This window comes from Macrosteles quadrilineatus, unplaced genomic scaffold, assembly GCF_028750875.1.
Source record: "Macrosteles quadrilineatus isolate MER2022 unplaced genomic scaffold, UCM_ALF_1.0 Scaffold_6__1_contigs__length_79288215, whole genome shotgun sequence".
NCBI classification, from domain to species: Eukaryota; Metazoa; Arthropoda; class Insecta; order Hemiptera; family Cicadellidae; genus Macrosteles; species Macrosteles quadrilineatus.
The window spans coordinates 3,023,415-3,035,652 of record NW_026542599.1 but is presented as its reverse complement, the minus strand read 5'-3'; positions in this window follow the sequence as shown (position 1 = coordinate 3,035,652).

The window sequence follows — 12,238 nt, the reverse complement described above, 5'->3', positions numbered from 1 at the left end:
GTGCGAAAACTGTGGTTTACAAGGCCGTTTGGTAGAGCGAGTGACTCACACCCGTGGTGACTCAACCTCACGCGAGTTGACTACAACAATCAGCTGATCCGTCTGTGATTATAAACAGCTGATCTAGTAACCGAGCGTCACCCTGTCATTCAAATCCAAATATACCATTGACTTTATATCTTCTCGGTTACATCCTTTTTCCACCCGGCCTACTTGAACGATTTTTAAGATGGAGGTGTCATTTTCACAAACGCTTATGATCTAGTGAAGTGACAGATGACAACTAAACATTTCATTTCTTTTAGGTTTTCGCCCCATTGAGTTATTTAAAAGTTGTTTTCAAATCTTCAGCGATGCTGACCAATTTTCTTCATAACAGATTAAATGTAGATTTAAATCCAAACGGAAGCTCTTTTAGTCTAATATTTAGCCACAGTAACATTATTAAAATAGAGACAAAACGGTTTATGAAAATTGATTTTTAATATGCTACATTTTATAGCTGTAACCTGATTGAGGTAGGCAAATCCTTTGATGTATTGTAGAGTATTATACATCGATGGGTAAATTACTCTTCACGATGTAAATTTATATGTAAGAAATTTAATTTCTTAAAAATTTGTAGTTTTTTAGTCGCCTAATAACTGTCTCAAACATAATCTTTGAAAGGTAAAGGGTATTACTTTATTCGTCTTTCCCCGGGATCGAACCCTATTAAAATATGTAATTTGAACAAGAGGTGTAATTGGTCCACTCGTAACAAATATTTAACGTGCATTGAATAAATTAATTTAATCATCAAAATCACACAAACAAATTATGCAAACTTTGAGTTTAATTCATACCCGTAGACTTGGAATATTCATGGAGAATTATAGAATAGTTAATGTAGACTTATTATTTCGTTGTAAAATCTTAACCATGTGTATGTCGTTTCACGATGGTTACGAATGAAATTAAATGAAAATTCTTCTTTATCGAGGTGAACTTAAGACCTCATGGCCCTTTACAGTTAAACTCTCTAGTGCACGAATACGCTAAAAGGACGTTTGTTATTTTCATTTTCCACGAATAAAGGATGGACTCAATCTCGCCAGGCTGCTTAATAATTGGATACGGACTAAACAACTTAACTAATCAATCAAGGAAATAACTAACTAAATGAACTAAAACATGGACTACTCATTTGAAAAGCTATTTTTACAGGATGCAAATCAGATAGTGTATTGTATGCGTTGGTTTAAATTAAACGCAAGTGCGCCAATGTTTGGTTGAATGAGTGACTCACTTATTACACATGTGATTCGGCATCATACGAGTTGACTGAGTCAATCAGCTGATTTGGTTATCGTTGGAACATCTGATCTAAGGAATATCCGTACGTAACTAAAATAACAAATATTTAAATAGAGTGATAAAAGTCGATTTACAGTAACACATTCTCAATAGACCATTGTGGTTTATTTTATAAGGAACTAGCTGCTGCACCCGTACCGGTGCTTTGCAACGGTAAGAGAACTGGTAAGAAAAGAATGTGTTCTTTTCATCTGTTGTAGTTACACACCCGCCAATCATTTTAGAAACAAAATTCAACCATACTACTTCATTTGATAAAGGTTTGTTGCTTTTAATTAAGGTAATTAATATAAACCACCATTTTGGTTTTAATTAATTTTAAATGTTGTATAGGCTAATATGAGACAATCTTACCAAATTTTCTAATAACACTTCCATATACTTCATTCACCTTCGTCTCCATTCGTTTATTATCTTTCTCCATTTTGATATTTTAGGTTTCAACCTTGACGTTTCAAAACGACTAATTATTATTTTAAATAAACAAATTTTATTAGGTACATCAATAGCTTTAAAAATTCCACTCACAACAAATGATTAACAAACATCAGCTGATATAAAATTCAACAATATTGTTGAACATTTTCAATAGTGTTGCGTAATATTAATGAAAATATATCTATACTATATACAGTTGGAAATTATTATTTTACTGCATATTATACAAAATATAATAAACAATAAAGAAAACTGTCATCTTTGTATCTTTAGTAGGCTATTATTTATAGGTAGTTCAATCTTGCACTGTTAGTAATTATTACAATTATTATCGCTAAACCGTATACCGGTAAAAAAATAAATAATAGTGTCAACATTTGTTCTCTTGGATTTGTAAACTGTGTAAATTCGTATATTTTTTAAAAAAGTTACGTATTTTAAAGCCTAATCTAAACATCTACTAAGCAATTTAAATTTGTCAACAAGTAGCAAATTACTTAAAAAAATACCCCAAGCCTACCTTGTAGTTACCCTATTGTATCTGTAAAATATATCGATAAGACTACACTTACTAAACTCCGAGATAGCTTAGGTTGATACAGCATCGGTTAAATATATTTTCCAACCGGAATATTTCCTCAAAAGGCAAAACTAAAATCTTACAATTCTAATGAAAGACTACACTAAAGTAAAATAAGATTAAATATAACAAAATTGAAATCGTGTGACAATGACAATGATTATTTTTAGTTACTAAGCAAATGAAACTTATGTTTACTGAGTGTATAAATAATAAGTTTGTAAGTGTTTACATTTTCATTGTTAAAAAAAATCTAAATATTTGGGGTAAAATAATAGACTACTATGGAAACTGAACAACTAAAACCTATAAGAAAAATCAAATCTTTTACAATAACTACCGTACAAAAGAAAATTGTGTTTCGCCAAAAAAGTTTATCTCTTACGGTAGAATTTTAAAGGTTTTGACTATTATTGTTAACTACGGCGATAAATCCAATTCATTATATCCAGAAGTCAGGATGACCTGTATTTTTTTGTACAAAGTACGAAAATGAAACCAATATCTCGTGTTTTGCGTATCGGTCAAAGTGTTAAGGCATTGAATATGCGATAAACATATTATATTTTATTCTTTGCTGATAGTTCAATGATTTATTAGTTTATAAACCTGTGCACGTGAACAGTATTCACACAAACAATTCATTATAAACACTTTCATATGTTTTTGTTGGTTCTATTACAATACAAACTATTTAATCTAAATAGTATTTCAATCTGAACAACAAGGGAATTCCTCTGAGAATTTATCTCTGGTTTTTCTTTCTCCGAAGAGGAAACTCGGGAAAGTGGGAAACTACTTGGAGACGAGTTGTAAAACATGACATAACAACAGCTGTGACCTTGAATGACCTTGAAGGATATCAAGACCCGCCCGCGTTAATTGTTTGTTGATAAGTTACTCATCCGATGATTCTGATCACTGTTCTACTTTCGGTTATGTTTACAGCGAATTTTTCATATAGGCTACTACTGTAGGTCTCATGGTAAGACCTAGACCCGATACCAATTTACTTTTTCGTTTTGATGTTCCCAGGCGCCAAAAACACCATCCGAATAAATATTTATGTGTCAGTTAGCATGATAACTAGAGTAAAAATCATCCGACTTTGATTACATTTGTTTCGCGAACCAGCATGATCGGAATATGGGTTTTGCAGGAGATTCTATGGGGTGAAAATATTGAGTTTTCTTATTTTTGACCCTCAAGAAATAATATTTCCGAAACTATTTTGTGGAGCAAAAAAAAAAAATAATTTAGTGTATTGAAACGTTGTTGTACGCCTAATAGTTACTGATAAAATTCCAAAAAGTTTTAGCTCGATATCCTCGTCCATGGTGTTTTCATGTAGATTTAGGGCCAAATCAACTGTAGTAGGTTGCTTGTTTAGGGATATAATTATGTTAATAATATTTGCGAAAGTTGTTTATTTTAAACTAATAATGTATGCTTAGTCTGCAGGTTTGCTGCGGAGGGGTACTGCAAATTTTCCTCAGAACTAACATTGAAGTTGTCAAAGAATTGCTATCTACATCTAAATACTGCGTTTACCATTCAGTGCATGGTGCAAAACTAATTTGCTTTTTATCTTCTTGCACTTATCGAGTATCGTTTTCCGCATTGTACGGTTGAGGAAAATTGTTTTACAAAAGTTTCCTTCCAATGATTGATTCAAATAGACAATGTTTGTAATTATAGGAGATGTATTATTTTGACACTGGTACTAAGAAGAACACCAATGCAAACGAAAACGAAGGGATGACGAATGTAATGTCCTATACGCAATTTGAAAAAAATGGTGCAATGAGAGTTTTCATGTTTCAGATACAAAATCTATTGTAAACTGTAATTCAATAATATTCTTATATTTAACCAATGTGTTCTTAGCTAAAATATCATTTTTTTTACAATAATTACCAAACAAAACAAAAAAAAATATTTATTAAAAGATTTTTGACTGAAATAGTTATTGTTTAGGCCTGATTAAAAAATAAATTCATTAGTTGGTATCGTTTGTTGTTTTACCTGTAATTCTCAACCGTGTGAGGACGAGGAAGCTAATAGTTTGGTCATTTAAAATCTAGCTTAGAAAAAAGCTACAGTATATACCCACATTAAGTTATAAAAACAAAACTCGATGGTACCACTCATTTTTAGATTTTTCTATTAATGCGATTGGCTGTATCGAAATAAAATTAATTACAAACCATTTAGGGACTAACTTTTGTGTTTTAAAGGCCTTTAAAAATCGTCACTCGTACTTTCGAGGGTTTGATTCAGTTAACCGTTTCAGATCTATTTGAAGAAACCGGAAATTTCATATTTAATTTTTTTTACTGATTCCTTACTGTGGTACTTGATTCGTTTGTTAAAAAATAACAAAGAAACCCGCCAAAGGGTTACATTTACTTTTTAGATTAACCCGAACATTATTTTTTGCTTCGAAGTCCGCCAGTTTCTAGATGCCGATATTTTATTTAGGTTTACTTTAAAAATATATTTAACTTCATACAAAGGTGTGGTCAGTGAACTATGCATGATATTTTTTCCACTAAGATTTTACATAAATTAACGTTTGTACAAGAGTGTAAATTTTCCCAACTCAATCTTCAACACACAGTCCCAAGTTTACTTCGGTTTAGATAACTGCGGGGTCAGCCAGTCTAGGCGGCCTACCGGAAATCTACCATTGTTTATTTACGTTTTTGTGATTACAATTGATTCTAAAAAAATAATAAATATTGATATTGAAAAAAACTTGAGATGATCCAAGCAATACCGGGAGATGTATTTCTAATATGAAATATGTTTTTCAAAATTACTTGTTTGTAATTTTCCTCGAATATTAATTAGATTTTTTGGAAATAGTAACTTCAACATTGGTTAGTTTACAATTTGAACAATCTTATTTCTCTTAGATATAAGCGTTGATCTATGAAAATTGCAATTTGTATTTATACAAATATCTTAAAAAATAAATAAAGAAGCCAAATGTCACAGAGATGTATAAAAGCTAGCAAACTACAGTAATTTGATTTATTTTATGAAGTCACTAACTTGGTACGTCAATTGAGCGGAAGTCAAGTCGCCCTGAAGATGGCACTCATCGAGGCCGAAACGTCGGTGAATAAGAGTGATTAATCGATTTCGACACGGTCAACACCCGAAGACCGCAAATCTACAGTATGTGACCGGGAAGGCCTCAAATTATTTTACTCTTCATAAGAATATCATAGGAGACATCGTATACGTTTGGCTCACAAGTATCTACTTAACCATCATGAGTCGAATAGTTAGTTTAATATACTTCATTGTTAGTATTCCTCAGTTAAATTAAATGATGAAAAACAAGTTTTGAAAGTTTTCGATGAAAAGTTCAAAACACAATGTTTGACTCAAACTTTCCTAGCCTAAATTCCCCTCGGTTCATAAGTCATAAGTTCTTTATTCCAAAATAACAAATAATACATTGTACTGGAAAAGTCATTATAATAAACAATAGTAAAAACTGAAAAATTCTTATCAAGGTAAATAATTAAATAAATAAAGTAATAAATAGGTTCCATTCACAAACCTAATCAGAGATGGTTTCTTTACAGGTTTGATTAAAATGTTGGTAATATTAAATCAAAAGAAAAAAAAACTGAATTAACACATTGTGGTCTAGGTTAGTGATTAATCGAAGTCTTGTCATAAATCCTATTGCAGCTATGGTTAAATATTTGCTGAAAATAAAAAGATGCACGATAATAAATTCTAAAACATGTTGGTCCATTTTCTTTTCAATCCGACATGACTAATAGACCATTGAGTCGATAACATGTTATTTTAGCGATTGTTTCAGACTTTTTCCATTACGATCACGTTGTTGTTGTGTCACAACTAGTGGGGCCTTGCAAGCACGTTGTTTTACGAATATTCGATATCTGACTGATCCCATCCTCAGTTGAGAAAATACCTAAAACACAATAAGATCCATATACAAACCAGCCAACGGTTGAAAAATAAAAAAATCACATAGAGAACTTTATAGTAGTCAAAACAAGTAAAATAATATCATGAAGGAGAAGTTCAACTGGCTAAAATAGATGGGGAGATAACCTAATGTATGTCTGCAAAAGATTATGGAACGAGTAAGACTAACCTATAGGCTACACTATATACAGTATGTGTATATATCTGTACATACTGTATGGGCTAGTCTCGCTACATATATGTGGCTCGAAAGCAACATTCATGATGGGAAATGTCTGCAATAAGTCTAAAATAACATGAAATTACCGTATAAAATGTTAAGCGAAAAATAACAACGCGTTTTCTGACGTAATTGATTTTTTAACCGGTGTAAATTATTCCAAGCATGATACGAGCTGCTACTTCTGGTAAAGGTGGGACACAGACGTAAGAATAAAGCTTAAATTTCAAAAACGACCAAATCGTAAGAAATCCAAGAGCGTCAAGTCTCGACCGGTCTATGGACCTTGGAGTACGCAGAAACATAACCTGTTCTAACATGCGCGTTCTCGCAGTCTCTGTGACGTCATGCCCGATACAAGACGCATGTCAGCTGTACTTCCTACGTCACAACGCTAGCCAGTCGCTGTCTTCACGCATCGTCTGTATAGTGTTTATTTTCGTGTGACTTTTTCCTCAAAAGTATAGTTTACGAGCTTAAATTAAACTATGTTTTGGTACCTGAGTGAAATTGGGGTTTGAAGTTGGGAAACCTTATGAGGACAGTCAGTTATTCAGTCATTATGACTGAATGACAGTAGTTTATCAGTCAGTGTATTGATACAGCTATGAAGTAGGCCTATGTAGTTTAGTTGTATAGGTTGTACAGTTTAGAATTATTTTCTTTGTTCAGTGTTTCAGTGGTTTACAGACTTAAAAATTCAAAATACACTAATTCTAGTTTTTTACTAGAAAAAACGCATGTTTTTCAATGGTCATCATCAAAACTGTCCCGTAATAACACTGTCATTTCTCATTTAAGTCTACTTTGTCAAGTATATCATGCTTCCTAAAAGATTGTTTTATTTTACCCAACTTTCATTATCTGGACACCTTTGGATACCAAACTACTGTGTTCCATTACAGTAATGATCATGGCTGTACTTGCAACTGGGGGCGTATGGTCTATAAGCACAGATCCAATGGCTGAGGTTTAAATCTTATAAATCACTCTCACTCATATATACGATAATTAATTGCTTGATCGGGCAATTCTAATCCCAACCTAAACTATAGGTTTAATTATTTATAAAAAATAAGGACAAATACCTCGTTGCCTCGTTCACTGACAACGTTATATTTGTATTGGGGAGATCCGTCCACAAAAAGCCACACAAAATGCAATTTTCCATTAGTACTGGCCACTGGGTTCATTAAGTGTGTGCATACAGTGTTTACGTTACGGTCGGTACGTAGCCTACACTTTTGGTTACTTAATACCAAGCAAAAAGTAAAGGGGGACTTCCCCTCAATAGTTATTTGTGTAACTAGTGGTGAAAGTGGCACTTTGCTGCACACGAGAGCAATGTTTACGCACGAGCCGCAGGCGAGTGCGCAATGATATCGAGTGCAGCAAAGGCCTTTTTCACTCGTGTTACACATTATATTTTTCCTACAGTCACTATAAAACATAAATAATTAGTCTTTCAAACACTATACAACACGTTTTTAGGTTCAGCTAGCAACACAATTACACAAATGGTGCCCTGGAGAAAGTAGTACCCGTGGTCCGTATCACTCCGCTATTTTTCCTCGGCAAGAAATGTGCTCCGTCTTTTGAGAATATAGTTCCGTATGTTTTTGTAATTTGAAGTGGTTTCCGCGCCTAAAAAAAATGCTTTAAAGGTATTTTCTTGTTTATTAAGACCGTAGGAATGTTTTAAAAACGTTTAAAAGAAAAGTCCAGAAAGTTCAGAAATACCAAAACTATAAACACGAAATGACAGGTTAAATCGAGGTCCGTGAAGTTGGCGTACCCATATTAGCGTATCCACTTTTGATAATTCCAATCGTTAGTTCATCGTTAGTTCTCGATAGTTCCCAAATTTTGTCGTTAGTTCTCAAAAAATAAAAAAGTTATAGCCGATAATAAGTGGGTACGCTAACTTCACACTTCCGGGTTCTAGCGCACGCCGTTTCCTGATGAGAAATGTTTACATCTATATATCAATCGTTAGTTCTTCGTTAGTTCTCGATAGTTCTCCAATATTAACGTTAGTTCTCAAAAAATAAAAAAGTTACGAGGCATACAAAGTGTACGCTAACTTCACAATTATAGAATTTCCAGCGGGCACCGTTTTCTGAATAAAAATGCTTACATCTATATACCAATCGTTAGTTCTTCGTTAGTTCTCGATAGTTCTCCAATAATAACGTTAGTTCTCAAAAAATAAAAAAGTTACGAGGCACACAAAGTGGGTACGCCAACTTCACAATTATAGAATTTCCAGCGGGCACACTTTTTTGAATAAAAATGCTTACATCTATATACCAATCGTTAGTTCTTCGTTAGTTCTCGATAGTTCTCCAATATTAACGTTAGTTCTCAAAAAATAAAAAAGTTACGAGGCATACAAAGTGGGTACGCCAACTTCACAATTATAGAATTTCCAGCGGGCACACTTTTTTGAATAAAAATGCTTACACCTATATACCAATCGTTAGTTCTTCGTTAGTTCTCGATAGTTCTCCAATAATAACGTTAGTTCTCAAAAAATAAAAAAGTTACGAGGCATACAAAGTGGATACGCCAACTTCACAATTATAGAATTTCCAGCGGGCACACTTTTTTGAATAAAAATGCTTACGTCTATATACCAATCGTTAGTTCTTCGTTAGTTCTCCAATATTAACGTTAGTTCTCAAAAAATAAAAAAGTTACGAGGCATACAAAGTGGATACGCCAACTTCACAATTATAGAATTTCCAGCGGGCACACTTTTTTTGAATAAAAATGCTTACATGTATATACCAATCGTTAGTTCTTTGTTAGTTCTCGATAGTTCTCCAATATTAACGTTAGTTCTCAAAAAATAAAAAAGTTACGAGGCATACAAAGTGGGTACGCCAACTTCACAATTATAGAATTTCCAGCGGGCACACTTTTTTTAATAAAAATGCTTATATCTATATACCAATCGTTATTTTTTCGTTAGTTCTCGATAGTTCTCCAATATTAACGTTCGTTCTAAAAAAATAAAAAAGTTACGAGGCATACAAAGTGGGTACGCAAACTTTACAGTTATACAATTTCCAGCGGGCACAGTTTTCTGACTACAAATGCTTATATCTATATCTATATGTGTCTACACAAATGTGTTGTTTTCCCACCAACTGTTCGTTTCGAGAATGGCAAAAATATTCCTTCACTTTGATGTGTGCAAAAATACCGTCAATGAACGGAAAACACGAGCACGAGCATTTGCTGTCATACTACTCGCGATTCGGCGAGTTGCTGTTCTGTACTTGGCGTGTGTACAGTCTGGAGCCGGCTAAAGGCATGGAACTTGAATAAAATCCCCTTTTTTCAAATCATTAAACTAAATTTCAATTAATATTTTATTATAATTAATTTATCATAAGATAACAATATTTATTCTCGGTATATATTAATAACCCAACACTTTTAATTTTGAACGTAGTTCGAAACTGTTTAAGAACGATGCTGTGAATGTTTGAAAGAATACTTGAGGGTACGTTTTTGAGAAAAATCGAGAACTAACGAAGAACTAGGTATATAGATATAAGCATTTATAGTCAGAAAACTGTGCCCGCTAGAAATTGTATGATTGTGAAGTTTGCGTACCCACTTTGTGTGACTCGTAACTTTTTTTTATTTTTGAGAACTAACGTAAATATTGAAAAACTATCGAGAACTAACAAAGAACTAACGATTGGTATATAGATATAAGCATTTTTATTCAAAAAACTGTGCCCGCTGGAAATTGGATAACTGTAAAGTTGGCGTACCCACTTTGTATGCCTCGTAACTTTTTTATTTTTTGAGAACTAACGTTAATATTGGAGAACTATCGAGAACTAACGAAGAACTAACGATTGGTATTTAGATATAAGCATTTTTATTCAGAAAACGGTGCCCGCTGGAAATTCTATAATTGTGAAGTTAGCGTACACTTTGTATGCCTCGTAACTTTTTTATTTTTTGAGAACTAACGTTAATATTGGAGAACTATCGAGAACTAACGAAGAACTAACGATTGGTATTTAGATATAAGCATTTTTATTCAGAAAACGGTGCCCGCTGGAAATTCTATAATTTTGAAGTTAGCGTACACTTTGTATGCCTCGTAACTTTTTTATTTTTTGAGAACTAACGTTAATATTGGAGAACTATCGAGAACTAACAAAGAACTAACGATTGGTATATACATGTAAGCATTTTTATTCAAAAAAAGTGTGCCCGCTGGAAATTCTATAATTGTGAAGTTGGCGTATCCACTTTGTATGCCTCGTAACTTTTTTATTTTTTGAGAACTAACGTTAATATTGGAGAACTATCGAGAACTAACGAAGAACTAACGATTGGTATATAGACGTAAGCATTTTTATTCAGAAAACGGTGCCCGCTGGAAATTCTATAATTGTGAAGTTAGCGTACACTTTGTATGCCTCGTAACTTTTTTATTTTTTGAGAACTAACGTTAATATTGGAGAACTATCGAGAACTAACGATTGGTATATAGATGTAAGCATTTTTATTCAAAAAAGTGTGCCCACTGGAAATACTATAATTGTGAAGTTGGCGTACCCACTTTGTATGCCTCGTAACTTTTTTTATTTTTTGAGAACTAACGTTAATATTGGAGAACTATCGAGAACTAACGAAGAACTAACGATTGGTATATAGATGTAAGCATTTTTATTCAAAAAAGTGTGCCCGCTGGAAATTGTATAACTGTAAAGTTGGCGTACCCACTTTGTATGCCTCGTAACTTTTTTATTTTTTGAGAACTAACGTTAATATTGGAGAACAATCGAGAGCTAACGAAGAACTAACGATTGGTATATAGATGTAAGCATTTTTATTCAAAAAAGTGTGCCCGCTGGAAATTGTATAACTGTAAAGTTGGCGTACCCACTTTGTATGCCTCGTAACTTTTTTATTTTTTGAGAACTAACGTTAATATTGGAGAACAATCGAGAACTAACGAAGAACTAACGATTGGTATATAGGTGTAAGCATTTTTATTCAAAAAAGTGTGCCCGCTGGAAATTCTATAATTGTGAAGTTGGCGTACCCACTTTGTATGCCTCGTAACTTTTTTATTTTTTGAGAACTAACGTTAATATTGGAGAACTATCGAGAACTAACGAAGAACTAACGATTGGTATATAGATGTAAGCATTTTTATTCAAAAAAGTGTGCCCGCTGGAAATTCTATAATTGTGAAGTTGGCGTACCCACTTTGTGTGCCTCGTAACTTTTTTATTTTTTGAGAACTAACGTTATTATTGGAGAACTATCGAGAACTAACGAAGAACTAACGATTGGTATATAGATGTAAGCATTTTTATTCAGAAAACGGTGCCCGCTGGAAATTCTATAATTGTGAAGTTAGCGTACACTTTGTATGCCTCGTAACTTTTTTATTTTTTGAGAACTAACGTTAATATTGGAGAACTATCGAGAACTAACGAAGAACTAACGATTGGTATTTAGATATAAGCATTTTTATTCAGAAAACGGTGCCCGCTGGAAATTCTATAATTGTGAAGTTAGCGTACACTTTGTATGCCTCGTAACTTTTTTATTTTTTGAGAACTAACGTTATTATTGGAGAACTATCGAGAACTAACGAAGAACTAACGATTGGTATATAGATGTAAGCA